Source organism: Erythrolamprus reginae, chromosome 1 (assembly GCF_031021105.1).
Source record: "Erythrolamprus reginae isolate rEryReg1 chromosome 1, rEryReg1.hap1, whole genome shotgun sequence".
NCBI lineage: Eukaryota > Metazoa > Chordata > Lepidosauria > Squamata > Dipsadidae > Erythrolamprus > Erythrolamprus reginae.
In genome coordinates this window covers 87,390,484-87,407,161 of record NC_091950.1, presented here as the reverse complement: position 1 = coordinate 87,407,161, position 16,678 = coordinate 87,390,484, and the positions used below count along the sequence as shown (strand labels likewise).

The following is a 16,678-nucleotide window of genomic DNA, read 5'->3' as shown; positions in this document are numbered from 1 at the left end:
CGAGGGAACACTGTACATTTGAAACAAATTGTACCTGCCCCATAGAATGCCCTTCTCCAAGAGATCCAGCAAACTCTCACACTCTTTGCCTTCCATAGGCCTTGAAGGGGACAGTAACCTAACAAGGTTGGAACCAACTCCCTCCAGAGATTCGTACTGCCTCCACTCTCCTTGCATTTCACAAGGCCCTGAAGACCCATCTTTGCCGGCAGGCATGGGGGGGCGGCATGAATGTTCAGAATGAACTCTGTCCGATTTCATGAATGGCTAAATCCAGTTGAATGAATGTGGATGATTGTGTTTTTTAGAAAAAAATGGAGTTTGGGAATTTTTAATATTTTTAATACAGTATTAGTTTTCTTCGGCGGCATAGAAATCGAAACAAACAAATAAATAAAGATGGTACTCTATATGGATGTGCAATATGGAAGATTGTTGTCTTAGGAGTCAGGTATTTTTATAAGGTTTTACAAAGTTTGTATTTTGATTAGTGGCTTTTGTTGTTTTCACCGTGACCAGAGTTGTGCTTACATTACAGGTGACTATGTAACTCATATAAAATAAATAAGCAAGTCATATTCGTCAATGTTTACAGAAATGTATTACTCCCAATGCTACTGAGAAAGCTTCTCGGCCTTTCCTTTGCTGGATCTAATTGAGTTAATGTTATTAATTCATGTATAACTACTGCTTTAGAAGTATCGAATTATTGACTAGATTCTCTAGTTCTGCCCTTAGTATTTCCCCCTCCCACCTTTGTAAAAAATATTTATTTTTTGACAAGGAAAAGTGGTAACCATTTGCATCTTTGGAAAATTATGGAATTGTTTCACATTCCATATTTCCAAAAAGATCAGTCTTTCTTTTTGGAATTACATCTCACTAATGAAAATGTGAAGGTAAAACAATCCTAAATACTGCAAATGCACCACCTTACCAATTATTCTACAATATGAGGACAAGCTGCTCACTTCCTTATGAAATCTGAATATGTTTTTAATTAATGTGAAATATGACCTCAAGCCAAAAATATGAGATATAGTGATAATGAGCAAGGTAAATTCAAATGTACATTATAGCAGGAAAATGAATGCTACTTTTCAGTAAATGGACTTTAAAAAAATAAAATATACCAAATGTATAATTATCTAGGATAATTAAACATTTACATAAATTAAATACTTATGCACTGCAAATTAATTGAGAACTAATTACAGCATTATCATTTTAAGTGAGAAAAGTACTACTAGTAGTTGGATTCATTCTGTGTTACCCTCTTGTCAATTGAAAAATGATTTCAAAATTATTCCTTTATTCATTCTCCTTAAAAAAAAAGTTTCTTTAATAAAACATTGGTCATCCATCTCTGGCTATTTACTAAATATATTGGTTATTTCAGGAATCATTTTTCCAATATATCTAGAGAGCACTCTGCTGAAAACACATATTTTAAGGAATAGTTTTTATCTTAGGAGGAAAAAAATGAAACGGAATAAATAATTATTCTGGGGAAAAGTGAATGATCATTGGTTGTCCCAGGAGGACTTTGGGGTGTACATGAAGGGGATGGCTTCAATTAAAGCTTATTAAAGTCACTCCCTTGCTTCAGGAGATCTGGAATTCTGGTTCTTATTTACTTACTCTTCCAATTTATACAGCTTCTCAACTCATATGACTCTGAGTGGCTTACAAACAATTAAAAGTGATATAATAATATATAACATAGCAAAAACAATGCAATTCAAAAGTAACAATATAAAAGCATATTTAAAACAATCTTAAAATGTATTTTAAAAAATGAGCTGTGGTTATCTTAATGAGACGGAAGAGAGGGATAAACTGCTCCATTTTTTAAAAGTTACTACAATTTCATATTAAAGTACTGCAGTGATGGTGAACCTTTTTTCTCTCGGGTGCCGAAAGAGCGTGGACATGCTCTATCATGTATGCGTGAGTGCCCACATCCATAGTTCAATGTCTGGGGAGGCCCTCTGGAGGCTGGAAACGGCCTGTTTCCCAACTTCTGGTGGGCCCAGTAGGCTTGTGTTTCACCCTCCTCAGGCTCCAAAGGCTTCCCTAGAGCCAGGGGAGGATAAAAACGTCCTCTCCCATCCTCCCAGAGGCTCTCTGGAAGCTAAAAGGCCCTCCCAGAATCTCTGTGCGAGCCAAAAATCAGCTGGCCGGCAAGCACATACATGTTGGAGCTAAGCGAGGGCAACAGCTCGTGTGCCAGCAGATATGGCTCCGCGTGCCACCTGTGGCACCCGTGCCATAGGTTCGCCATCACTGAAGTACTGTATGATCAATTATTTGGAGTCAATGTTTCAATTTGAATATGGGTTCCCTATATGAGAAAGGGAGAATAACAACTTTAAGCTAGAGGTAGGCCATTGATTTTGCTGCCTCATTTTAGAGGCTGTTTTGTGTCCAGGAGGCTGAAATAAATATTGCAAAGGCATCATAGATTTATAATATTATTTTGGAAACAATTTTAACCTCTCACTTACTGTAGAATGGTATTCCTAGTGATTATTTTTAACTTTCCTGACAAAATAAGTGAATTCTTTTTACTGGTCCAGCATCTTAAAAATGCAGTTTGTAAGGACTATATGCTTATCATTTGGAATTTTGGTTCATATTTGTTCATATAAATAGGAAACTAGCACAAGAACAGTGCCCCACTTTAATCACTTTTGTTGCATTGTTTTTTTTCTTAGCTATGGCTGCCATTCTACACATAAGTTTTTCTCAAGCTACTCTTCCCTTGGTTGGGAATAATTGGACTTGAAATCCAATATAATTGGAGAATATCACATTGGAAAAGACTGCTATGCAGAGTTATTGAATAAACTCAGCAAAGCATACTTTTACAAATTATTCAATTACTAGGTAACCTATTAAGGTATTTTATTTTCTTTGTATTATACTGTAGTTGTACAACTTCATTTTTACTATAATTAAGTTTAACACAATTACCCATCAACCGTCGTAAAACTCCTTTAATAGTGTAACTTTATCAAAAATCATTTAGAAGCAACCGGAATAGAAAGAAAAGTTTATTTCTACTTTCTTCCTCCCCCCCCCCCTTTTTTATAAAGAGCCAAGAGCAATTAATATGAATAAAACCACTAACCTTGTGGAATCTTTGCCATATTCTCAGAGGTTGTGCTAGGAAAAAGGTGGCATCCTTAGCAACTGCTGTCTCTCTGAATTTAATCTGATGAGATTATAACTGTTCCTTGTCAGGATTGATGGAGGAAAGAGTTTCTGCAGATCAGGTTTGCTTTGCCTACATCTCTAATCGTGCCTAAGATATTTATAGTAGGAGCCTTATGTCTGTTGTTTAAATCCTGCAAAGCATTCTACACTTACACTGTAATGGAAACTCTGTATGTGCCACATCTACTTTCAGAAATCCAGCCTTTTATCAGCCTTTAAAAGGAAAGATGCATACAGATAGCCCTCAATTTACAACTACAATTGATCCCCAAAGTTTTGTTCCTAAGTGAGGCTGATGAAGGGCTTTGTCTATTTAAAATGTTAACTTAGGAACAATTCAGAACTGATGTTAATGTTTTTAACAAATCTTTTCTGTGTTTAACAATAGGTACATTGGGTATACGCAGTGATGGGCTCCTACAGGAACAGACAGGAACGCAGTTCTGGTAGCAAAATTTGGAGCTCCATCCCAGAGCACCCAATTTGCACTGAAAGATGTTGAAACAAAATGCGGGTGGTATTTTTGTAAAAACTTTGGTAGCCCATCACTGGGTATACGTAGTACACCATTTTTAATTCTCGCCTAAAAATTATACTTTATCCTTCCACAGAACATTTGGAAGCACTTGCAAAAACCAAATACATAAAAAGGAACCTTATTAATAGTGTGGGGTTTTTTTCTTTAAATCTCATGATTTTTCTTTAAAATTGTTTCTGATCGCTCCACAAATGGGAAGGTGTACCCAGGCAGAATACTACTGGAAGAACTTTCCCTGAAAAATGGCACTCTAATTTCTGATGATGACCTAAAGGAGAACTTTGGAAGATGAGTACAGATTTAGCGCATCCTCCTTCTAACCTTGATGTATGAGAATGTACTATTCTGGGACATGCATGCACAAAGGAATTAGGTTTCAATCATTTATTTCATGAAATAAGGGGTTTATAGATAGCAGCATTATGTTTCAGTATACCTGCTACCTTCTTCTTCTTTTTTTGGAAATGAATGAAGATAAAGCACTTTTGAAGGCAGGCTGGTGTTTAATTACATATGCTTCACATTTAAGCAAGTCCAACAAATACATGCAAGCTTGCTTGCAAACCAGTCAAAGTGAAGATCAAGTCATTGTCCTAATAGATCCCAGGGAGTATGGAGCATTTGGAAGGTGGTCTAAGATCAGAGTAGCAGTTTTTCAGGATACTAAACCCAGGAATATCTGAGCTGGGATGGTACCTGACATTCACAACAGTGTCATTGCTGGATCAACTTAAACAGCAACTTAGATAAATGTATTTTTTAAAAAATGAAGGGAGATTAATAAAATTGTGGGCTATTTTCTGGAGATAATGTGGTTTTTTTTTTTTACCATGTTCATTTTGTTTCAGAGTTACAATATTGTCCCATCCTATAACTGCACCATTTTTGAGGAGACGATGTGACTAAGTCACATTTACAAGCAAATAAAGACAGATGTAAATTGATATTTCCACAAATAATAACTGCACAATTTTAATGTGAAGTTCAACACAAATAAACTTAATAGAATCACTATGTTTTGCATTATTCTACATTATCTCTATTAGTGAACTGAATTTCATACTATTGATTCCTATTTTATCCTTGATTGGGTCTTTCAACAAAATCCTATAGCAAAAAGTATATATAATTCCACAATTGTTGCAATATGCAACAGAATAAAAGAGCTAACATTTTATTGATATGCAAAAGTCTTTGAGTAAATATCAATTTATATTTTAAAATTTGAAAATATTTAAAATACAGTAGCACCTCTACCTAAGAACGCCTCTACTAACAAACTTTTCTTTAAAAAAATGCCTCTTCTCAAGAACCATTTTCCACTTACAACCCGAACCTCCGAAACTGTAATCAGAAAAGGCAGGGAGAAGCCTCCATGGGGCCTCTCTAGGAATCTCCTGGGAGGAAACAGGGCCGGAAAAGGTGGGGAGAAGCCTCTGTGGGGCCTCTCTAGGAATCTCCTGGGAGGTAACAGGGCCTCCAGCCTCCCTGTGGTTTCCCCAATCGCACGCATTATTTGCTTTTACATTGATTCCAATGGGAAAAATTGCTTCTTCTTAGAAACTTTTCTAGTTAAGAACCTGGTTATGGAATGAATTAAGTTCATAAGTAGAGGAACCACTATACTTAAATAAGTTAAAATATTTTAAAATAAATAGAATAATACTTCAAAACGGTATTTTCTTTCAAAGTAATGACAGTCTGTGATTCGACATTCAATCCTTATTCTTTGTTCTGATGTCTAGCTTTGCAAGCATAGTGATTTGTCTTAATAACAGTTTTCCAAAGGCGAAGATATAGTTTTGATAGGAAGCAAGAAGCAATGACAAAGAATTCTCCTGAGGCTTTTTGTTATTTATTCAACAATGCTTTTAGGTAAAATGCATTAGAATTCTGCCAGTGAAAAATAGTCAGAACTGTGCTTGTATATCCTTTCAAATGATATGAAGAAAATAAATTGGTGCCCATCAGCTGATGCTGAATTCCACTAGTTCTTTTGAATAAATTAATATGCACACTGCAGTAAATGAATATAGACACCGCAGCATGTCCTGGTTTTCATATTGGTGAATACATTAGAATGAACCTTGTTTGTATTAACATTAAATATGATCATCTAGCACATAATTTAATCTTTTAAAATGTAACTGTACTTTTGATCCAAATAGTTAAATTCTGATATATAGTAAAAAAGAAACAATTTTTTTCATATTTTTAAATTTGCAACTATTCGCAGCACAGAATATTCAGGGAAAAGATGTAATGTTGGATACCAGATTGATAAAACTAGGGACATTGTGAGGTCCTGTTTTTTGTTTATCTTTATTGGCAACCTACTGTCTTTTAAATTGGCTACCAGATTCCTAATGCTTAAATATATTAGCTTAATAATTGTCATATTTTGTATCATTAGTCATAGAGGGGTCACATATTGAACTATATACCGGTAATAATATGGTTTGCTTGTTTTTTTTTACTTACTATAGTAGAAGAATCTTGCTTATAATTTAATTTCCCCCCCTTTTTCTGAGATAATGGCTTTGGATAAATGCATGTACACTCTAGAATTACATGGGTATTTAGCTATACCATGAAGGAACACATTAAACCATTAATGAAAAATCTAAGCGTGTTGGTTACAGGAAATAAATGAATTTGAGCTTCAACTCTTATTTCAGGAAGGCAATTTGCCAATGGGATATTTGGTGGAATGACATCAGTGATTGAAATACAATAGCTAGTTTAAAAGATTTATTTATTTAGTTAGTTAGGCATATGTAGGATAACAGATAAAAGTATAAACATGATTTTGAATAAAAGAAAAGGATATGAATAATAAGGGACATTAGGACAGGGACAGTAGGCATGTTGGTGTGCTTATGCGTGACACTTTCAGATCTCTGAAGTACTTAGTATCCATGATAATCTCAGGAGACTTAGCCAACCCCATGGTCTAAAAATGCAACTTTTGACAGTTCGATTACACTTTTTTCCCCACAAAGACAAATGCAAAACAGGAATTAAGCAACTAACAAGCATTTTTCCTATTGTCTATCATTATCTTGCCATCTTTTTTATCCAGCAGATCAATTGTTTCTTTGACTTTCCTTCTTCCCCCACACAATCCTCTCTTTTTTGATATTTTTTTGCAATTGTTGCATGCCTCAGGTCATTCTGTGATAAGAGATGGAACAAATTCTCATAAAATGTGCAGATGGCACAATATTGGGCGAGACAGTTCATATACTACAGTTAACAGTCAAAGTTACCTTAATAAGTTAAGAGAAGGTGAAATGAACAATGATGTGTAACAGAGACAAATATAAAGTTCTTCATGTAGGAAAAAGAAATAAAACACATTGGTATAAAATGAGAAAAACTGGCTTGTAATGAAGTAGTAGTAGTAAAATCTTAAAGAATCTTAAAATTTAATATGAATCAATGATGTGATATGGCAGCAATAAACAATGTTACACTGCATTAATAAAAAATGTACTTTCTAAATTAATGGCACTAAAATCTGGATAACATATTTAAAAGCAGGAACCAGAAAAATTGGTACAGATTAGGAACTGATTAATGAAGATGATCAGTGGATTAAAACTAAATTATGTGAACAGAATTTAAAGGAGTTAGGCATGTTTAGCTTTGAGAAGAGGAGACTGGCGTGGTGTAGAGTAGAGCAGAATAGTTCTTTTCAAATTACAGAAATGACAACAGAAAGGATGGCACAAATCTTTTTGGTGTCTACCCTTGAGAAGGGCATGGAATGATGGGTTTTGTGAATTTAAGTTATAGGAAGACAGATCCTGACTGTAATGTTTTTTAAAATCCTTTTTTGTAATAGTTAATATGAATCCATTAATCTGAGAAATTGTAGACAGCTCTTAACAATCAGTTCCAGCTGAGGCTAAACAGTTGCCTTTCAAGGATGCCTTAGTTTAGATTTCTACATGGGGAGTTTGGATTTAGCGGTCTAAGTAATCCCTTTCAAATCTGTAATTTTATATTTTTTTGCAATTGAGATTAACTGTATTGGGACATAGTTCGTGCATTATGTACATAGCGGTCCTCCAGAAAAGTAAGTATTAATGCACAGTAAATCTTACTATCCACTCTGCATTGATTAAATTACCACTGCAATTTGCTTTAAATACGATTACCGCCCACTACTGTTATCCATAGATTATAAATTTACAGGGGATCCTACACTGCAACGGAGATGCCCAGAGCTGTTCACGAAAGACTCAGTTTAAAGCAGTTTCCATTCAGCACCAAAGTGCATTTAAGAAGAAAGTACTCAATAGTTCCGCTACAGAAGGTAAAAAATGCTGCCGAGGTGCATTTGTCCAATTTAGGATTGTGCCCCTAGTTGGAAGTCACCGTTACTTCTGACCTTTCGCACCCCACGAGCAGATATCTTAACCCCGCATTCCACCCTTTGGGAATTCCCTTTCCGATAACGCACACTAAACTACAATACCCAGAATTCTTTTCAAAAAAAAAAAACCCATTCGCAAAATTCGCCTCATAAGCAAATATGAGGACAGCGGCGTCTCTAAGATACGGCCCGCCCGTCGGATTGATTGAATGAGCTCCGGTCCAATGTGCTTCCGGCGTTTAGCGAACGCTCCAATAACGTTTCACAGTGTCGACACGGTGGGCGGATTTCTCTCGAGGGATCGCTTTGGCTGCCTAGCGCTAGGATGGAGGGCAAGGGAAAAGGAGGGGGCTAGTTGCGACGGTAGCGAGAGCAGCCGCGTCCCGCGGGGGACTGCAGGCGACTGAGCCGACAAGGGGCGGCGGCAGTGAAGCGGTTAACCCTGCAGGGGGAGAAAGAGAGAGAGAAAGAGAGAGAGAGACACACACAACGGCTGTTCAGCGAGTGCCGCTGTTTGCCCGCCTCCTCCTCCTCCTGCCCTCCCCTCCCCGTTAGTTACCCCGCCCGTCAGCTCGCGCTCCTTCAGGCTCCCTCTCAGCCTACCCTAGTCCGGTCCGGTCCCGCAGTTACCATAGAGACGGGGACGACGACTTGAGGCGCCACCGCCGCCTGCTTGCAAGCCATGGGCCGGAGTCTGCTGCTGAGCTGTGCTGGGCTGAGCCGGAGGGGGCCGCGGTAATAACATTCTCCTTCTTCCCCCTCCTCCCCCCCCTCCTCCTTCTCCTCTTCCTTTCTTTCGCCGGGAGGCTCCCCATTAAAAAAAAAAAAAAGAGTTTCTCCGAACCGTTCGCTCTCGCAGGCTGACGAGGCAGGGGCGCCGCTCGCGTTCCAGGTGAGAGCTTTTCTCTGGCCCAGCGGAGAAAACAGGGGCGGCGGTGAGGTGAGGGGGGGGAGTGTCGCCGACAAGACGGGCTTTTTGTGGGCACCTTGTTGACATTCCGCGGCGCCGACGGCTCAGGGGCCTGGGGGGGGGCGTTTCTGTGGCGGCCCCGCGGGGCTCAAAGGATGCTTTGGGGCCGGGGGTGGTGGTGGAAGGCAATGGGGAAGGCGGCGGTAGTGGTGAAGGGGCAACCGACGGGCCCTTCTTCGCCTTGCCGTTGTGGCGGCGGGGTCGAAGCATCGTGGGGATGCGCCTTTGAAGATGGAGGGAGTGATTGGGGGGGGGGGGGGGCGTAGCGGCGGCTCCCGGCAGTCGAAGGTTGTTCGGAGACAAGAGGGAAAGAGAGAGAAGGGCAACCTTTTAAGGCAGCGGTATCCAATACAGTATAGCTTTCGAGATGTTGTTCGGGCGTTTGTGTGTGTATGTGTGTGTTTAACACTCGGGGACAAGAAAGGGGCGGAAATGCTGCAATGAAACCAACAACAACAACCACAAGAAGAACAAAAACCCGATCGACCCTCCGAGGCTTGAACCTTTGCGTGGCAGAGGGACCTGGCCCATCTTTGTTCATTGAGTTAGTTTGTCCCGACTCCTGTTATTTTCCCATACAGTGCGCGCGCGGCAACTGGATTAAATAGCAAGATGGATCGCTGAAGTTCGTTCTCCTCGAACCAATGAGATTGTTGGCGATGCGAGCAGCTTTGCGAAGGAATAGGAAGAAGAAGAAGAAAAGAAGAAGAGGAGGAGGGGGGAGGAGGAAGAGGAGGGGAAGAAGAAGAAGAAGAAGAAGAAGAAGAAGAAGAAGAAGAAGAAGAAGAAGAAGAAGAAGAAGCTGCTGCTCTGTGCGGTGTTTAATATGAAAGATCACAGTTTTATCTTAATGCTTGGTTGTTTCAACATCTCTTCCTGGATTGAAACTAATGGGGAGGGGGCGGATGGTAGGCAGGGTAATATTGGTGCAATTGTCACCTTTATTCATAGAAATAGTCTGTAGTATTGGAGGCAGATGGAGACTTGAGACTAAACATTGCTGTTGCAACAAGCAGTTGCATGATGGTATGAATACAGTTATATATTAGTGATTGTGAACCTTTTTTTCCTTGGGTTCTAAAAGTGCATGGGCGTGCACTATCGTGCATGCGTGAGTGCCCACACCCATAATTCAATGCCTGGGAAGGGTGAAAACAGCTTCCCCTTCCCCCCAGGAGGCCCTCTGGAAGCCGGAAACGGCCTATTTCCCAACTTCTGGTGGGCCCAGTAGGCTCGTGTTTCATTCTCTCCAGGCTCCAAAGGCTTCTCTGGAGCCGAGGGAGGGTAAAAACACTTTCCCCCACTCTCCTGGAGGCTCTCTGGAAGCCAAAAACGCTCTCCCAGAGCCTCTATGCAAACCAAAAATCAGTTAGCCGGCACACACATACACATTGGAGCTGATCTAGGGCAACATCTCGTGTGTCAGCAGATATGGCTCTGCGTGCCACCTGTGCCATAGGTTCACCATCACTGGTATATACTTTCTTTTCAAAATGACAGGTATGATTTTCTGCTAAAGATCTTAAAACTACCTGCTGTAGTTGGAGCAGGAAAACACCTGTTTCAGGAATTACAGGCTTTTCTGTTTCTGTCCTGTAATAACAATACAATTGTGGTTGTTAATATTAGGGCTTTGTATCCTATCAATTAAAAGGAGTAGGTTATTAAATGATGATTATATCCATTCAGTTGAGTCCTACTCTTGACGTTCTAATTGGCCAAGCGTTCCACACCTTCCAATCTTGCACTATTTCTTTGAGTTTTTCTATGTTCAGTCAGGTGTCAGCTTTGATAGTGTATAGTCATTGTGTTTTTCCCATAACCTGGGTTTCCTTTTATCGCTAACTCTTCCAAACGTAATATCTTTCTCCAGTGAATTCTCCTGCATGACATGGCCAAAGTAAGCAAGATGCATTGTGATTTTTCTTTTTAATGATATGCCCAGTGTTGTACACTCCAGTACTTCCTTGTTAGTCATCTTTGCTGTAGCATTTTCTGTATATAATATTCAAGGTTATTTGAGAAATGCCTTCTTAAACGAATTTAGATTTTTATATATGCACATAAGTTGATTCTAATACATTTGAAAGTTGACTAGGAACTTTTTCAAAAGTTGAAGATAATCAGTAAAGTGTTCATAGATGTGTGGTTTGCAAGAAACAATGAACTGACCCGGACTATAGCTTTTCAAACAGTTTCAATAAAGAAGACTCAGTTATTTTCTTGTTGTACTAAATGAATTATACTTAAAAAAAATTGTCAGGTGATAGAAGCCACTGCCACGTGGAAATTAAACTGATTTATTGCTATCTGCCCTTGCATAGGAGTCTTCTCAACTGTTAATACCTATTTGGAGTTTGATAAGGGTCCATGGAATTCAAAAGGGGAGAGGGTTGTAGTTAGTCTGTTTGTGGCTATGTAGAGATTCTAGGAGACTGGCTGGACAACTGTCTTGCAACATTTGGCAATATTTCTTGGCAACATTGTTCAGAAGTGGTTTGCAATTGCCCACTTCCTTGGGCTAAAAGAAGGTGATTAGCCCAATATCACCCACCGAGCTTTGTGCCTAAAACAGGACTAGAACTCAATCTCTCATTTTCTACCCTGATGCCTTAACCACTATCTGAAAGTGTTCTCGTTTTTCATATTAATATTGAATAATCACAATATATCAAAATAGTAAGAGCCAATACTACATCAGTGCTTTATTTCCTATCCTTTTTGGCTTGCTGCATTCTATCATATCTGCTCTTGAGAGCCCCCCTCCTCCCCCCCAAAAAATATAAGATGATGGAGTGGATGGTGAAAGTTTGTTTTACTGATAAATACTATTCCATATGAATGGAAAGATGGAAAGTTAGATACATGTTTTATTTTTCACACATTTCCAACATTGATCTTGATTTTGATCTTGATATTCTTATTCTTAGAAACATAGAAGATTGATGGCAGAAAAAGACCTCATGGTCCAGCTAGTCTGCCCTTACACTATTTCCTGTATTTTATCTTAGGATATATATAAGGATATATTAGGTATGTTTAAATTCGGTTACTGTGGATTTACCAACTATGTCTGTTGGAAGTTTATTCCAAGCATCTACTATTCTTTCAGTAAAATAATATTTTCTCATGTTGCTTCTGATCTTTCCCCCAACTAACCTCAGATTGTGTCCCCTTGTTCTTGTGTTCACTTTCCTATTCAAAACACTTTACTCCTGAATCTTATTTAACTCTTTAACATATTTAAATGTTTCGATCATGTCCCCCCCTTTCCCTTCTGTCCTCCAGACCATACAGATTGAGTCTTTCCTGATTCTTAAAGGTTCTTATTCAAAAGAAAGTCTTGCTAATTTCTGTTTTGACCGCCCCCCCCCCAGTAAATAGATCAATGTATGTTCTCAAACCGTCACAAGGAAATAGGTTTTGTAAGAACTCTTTATTTGTCCCAAATTAGACTATTTTCATAGCTACTCTAGACTTCACCACAATGTATTAATAAAATATGCCTGAACTTGAAATGGTCCATAATCCATGTTCTGAAATCAGGAATCTTTCCAATAAATTTATGCTTGTGGAAATAACATTTATAAACTGCTCTTTTACAGTTTTTCTATAGTATTTTCAGTAATCCTCACTTTTAAGTATTTGAGCTATGATTCAAATCGTGTGTTGGATACAGTACTTGTTTTGCCCTTTTTTGGATGCGGACTTATGCAAAGAATAGAAGAAGCTCTTTAGCAAATTTGCCCTGTCTTTGTTTGTATGTGTGTGCATGTGAGAGAGAGGGGATGGAGAGAGAATAGGAGAGAATGAAAATATGAGAAAGAGAAAGGGGTGCCTCATTTGGTTCTACTTATTCTTCTCTAGTCAATCAGAAAGGAAGGATGCTTCTTACTGAGTTAGACTGTATCAATCTTTCACAGATCTATGGAAGTGAATTACAAAGCAGTTCTTTTCAAACTCTTATTTTTTCTGTATTTGGAGACTGCTTTGGAAGTATTTCTCTCTGTCTGAGTATGGGTGTTTATAAATCCCAGTTTTCTTCAGTACAATCCTTCATTGGTTGTGGAGACAGCCAGTAGTAGTTACCAAATAGCCACCAAATCAAATACATGGTTGCATACAGAAATGTGAAAAGAGTGCTTTGCACATGTATCCACATTTTTCTGAAACACCTCCTTCAAAGGATTTGCAAAGCTGTACCAGATACTCTAATGAAATAAATTATACTAAGAATGATGTGAAAATTATAGATATTGTGGACTGTTATAAGGCAATGAAAATAAATCTGGTTTGTAGGATTTCATAACTGATCCCAATAAAGAATTTGGTATACGCTGAAGCTGAGGAAAGATCATGAAATTTTTGTAAAGGGAAATATGAGAATTCATGAAACAGATAGAATAAAGAGAGAAAGAACAGAGTTTTGATAGATGAATTATATGAGTTGTTTATATGTGCTGAAAAATGTAAACACATATCTTGCAAGGAAATATTTATGTATTTCATTTATATACTATATGCTCTGAACCATGAAGTAGTTTGCAATAAAACATAATGGCAATCAAAATAAAATGATATTCAAAGCAAATATTACAATGCAATCTAAAATCATCAGGATTGTAATAACGCTTCTAGCGATAATCATTAAAACACAGTCGAAGAGCTCCGTTTTCATTGCTTTTTTAAATTAGGGGGGGGGGGACACCACCACCATATGGATCTCTAAAGAGAGACTTTTCAAAAAAACAGAGACTGCCACAAAGAAACATTGACATTTGCCCCCTTTTCTGAACCTCTCAAAGTTAGGAGAGAGCTTTCAGAATCCCCATGGCAGGAAAGGTAGCCAAGTCTAATAGGTTTGATTTGAAGCATATGATTTCATGAGATACCAAACTTTTAATGTTAAAATCATAACTTTGAATTGTAGCCCAGAGCCTATGGGCAGCCACTGCAGAACCCTCAGCATCAGTGTTATGTTCAAGTGAAAGTAATGACAATCACCTAATGACAGGCACGCTGCTACATGTTGAACCAACTGTGACTCCTGACAGTCTTCATGTAGAGTCAATTAAAGTGATACATACAGGAGGTGACTAGACTGTGAGTCACCGTTGTCAGGCCTATTTCTCCAGAAAGGCTGAAACTGGCATACTAGCAGTAGCAACTTGTTTCTTTCCATCCAGACCCTGACAACCAACAAGAATTAGGACAAGACTTTTACTGCCTCAGCAACCCAATGCAGGATTCCATGCTCTGGTCTAAAATGTGACTGAAAAGACTCCAGATAATCCCATTTTCCCTGTAATATTCTGTTGTTGGAACCAGAGGTGGGCTCTGGTTTTCTTTGCTTCTTGTTAGCAATAGCAATAGCATTTAGATAATAGCAATAGCATTTAGTATTTATACTGCTTCACAGTGCTTTACAGCTCTCGGTTCAGGTTTATATTGACCTGAACCGTATAAGTGTAACAATCAGCGCACAGCAAAAAGTAAAAACAAAAAACAAAAACGTCCATAGTAAGAACCCCTCAAATGAGGCAAAGTCATTTAATCACAAGTTTCAGATCTGCAGGGAAAAAAATCTACAGGGTCTCAAATTTCATTTCGGCTCATATAGACCTGAACAGAACAAGAAGGTTAAAGAGAGTAAGCATATTGCCCCCAACAATCTGGGTCCTCATTTTACCAACCTTGAAAGGATGGAAGGCTGAGTCAACCTTGAGCCTACTGAGATTCAATCTGCCAAACTGCTGGCAGATGGTGATCAGTAGAAGTGGCTTGCAGTATTGCACTCTAACCACTGCACCACCGAGGCTCTTTAGCTCCTTAACGCATGCTGAGTACATGCATGTGCAGGGCTAAAAACCCAGCTTTTGTGCATGAAGTAAAAAACAAGATGGTGGCGCCTATGGGACAGTTCAGGGCATGGCAGGCCTGGGTCTTTGCCAGTTCTATAGACTCAGGCTGCCAATTTATAATCAGTTCCATAAAACCGGTCCGAACCAGGAGGAACTACCTCTGGTTGGAACCTCACCAACAACCTTCTCCATAAAAGAAAGGTTATAAATTGGATAATAGTTGTCCTCTATGGATGGATCTACAGGTTTCTTCAGGAGGAGCCATTTTTTTAAAAGTGACAGCCACCATTTCCTTTCCCAGTGAAGTATTGACAATCTTGCTGATCTACCAAGTCACATATTTACTGGTTTTACATGGGAACAAGGTGAATCATTAATTCACATGTAGCTAATATACTGCCTTGTTTTTCACTTCCTGTCCAGAATATATTTTTTTGTCAAAATTTTACCCAAATAATTAACAGAACCTCATTGCTTTTTCCTTACTCTTGAAAAGGGGGAAGCCCAAATGCTTTGGCATTTTTATTTCTGTAAAATTTAGGCTTAAAATTATCTTAGACCTAAGTTCGGTAAATTCATTTCTGATCTTCCTCTACCAAATTTAAGGTTATATTTTGATATTCCACTTTCCAAAGCTCCTCAGCAAACCAGGCATGATTGAAATTATATAATTATACCATCTATGCACATTTAAACATTTAAAAATGTTTAAAGGTAAGAAGATATTAGTTAATATTAGGTAGGAAAACAGGCAGGATTCATAGCAAGGAGATAACAAAGATAGGTTTAAGATTCTTCTGAAAATACTATTTAAAAGATAACACAATTGACTGGGGAGAGGATTCAAGAATGTTGGACTGGCACCAAGAAGGCTCCTGCCTAGTTAATTTTAAATAGGCTTATAAAACAATATTTTCTATGGAATCTATTTCCCAAAAGCAAAATTTGGATATTTAGGCAAGAATATGCACCGGTACAGTATATATGATACCTTGCTCAATAGTAGTAACTGTGAGAGGGACCTTGGAGTCCTAGTGGACAACCATTTAAATATGAGCCAGCAGTGTGCAGCTACTGTCAAAAAAACCAACACAGTTCTAGGTTGCATTAACAAAAGGATAGAGAAGGTTGTTGAGAAGGTGATGTTGCTCCAGCTCCAACGGTCCTTGGATGAAGCCGATTATCTGGGTCCTCGGCAGTCTGGTTTCAAGACCAGCTACAGAACTGAAATTGCTTTGGTCGTGCTGACAGATGATCTCTGGCAGGCCCGGGGTAGGGGTCACTCCTCTATCCTGGTGCTTCTTGACCTCTCAGTGGCTTTTGATACTACTGGTCAGGGTATCCTTCTGCACCGGCTAGAGGGGCTGGGAGTTCAAGGCACTGTTTTACGGTGGTTTGTCTGCTACCTCGCTGGTCAGTTGCAGTCAGTGTTGGTAGGAGGACAGAGGTTGACTCCTAGGACTCTCCCCTGTGGGCTTTCTCAAGGGTCGGTACTCTCACCCCTGCTGTTTAATATCTACATGAAACTGCTGGGTGAGATCATCCAACAGCACAGGGTGAATTATCATCAGTATGCTGGTGATACTCAGCTTTACATCTCCACCCACTCTGGTATACCCAAATATGGGAGGGAGAATACTGCTTCCTTTTTTACCTTATAGGCAGACTGTCCAGGTTCAAATCCCGGTAAAGGGTATGGCTAGCTGATG

The 16,678-nt window shown here is 38.9% G+C and overlaps 1 protein-coding gene across 4 annotated transcripts in view; it reads left to right on the top strand.

Annotated features, from left to right (window-relative positions):
* Nucleotides 1-8,457: 8,457 nt before the first annotated feature.
* The window catches only part of TTBK2 (tau tubulin kinase 2), a 71,871-nt gene continuing 63,650 nt past the window's right edge, over nucleotides 8,458-16,678 (top strand). For 2 of the 4 annotated variants that reach the window (XM_070757788.1, XM_070757772.1), the window contains exon 1: nucleotides 8,772-8,873. The gene's annotated coding sequence lies outside the window, so the exon portion shown is untranslated. Of the gene's footprint in view, nucleotides 8,874-16,678 lie in introns of all 4 variants that reach the window. The other 2 variants (XM_070757798.1, XM_070757780.1) reach the window with 2 other exon arrangements.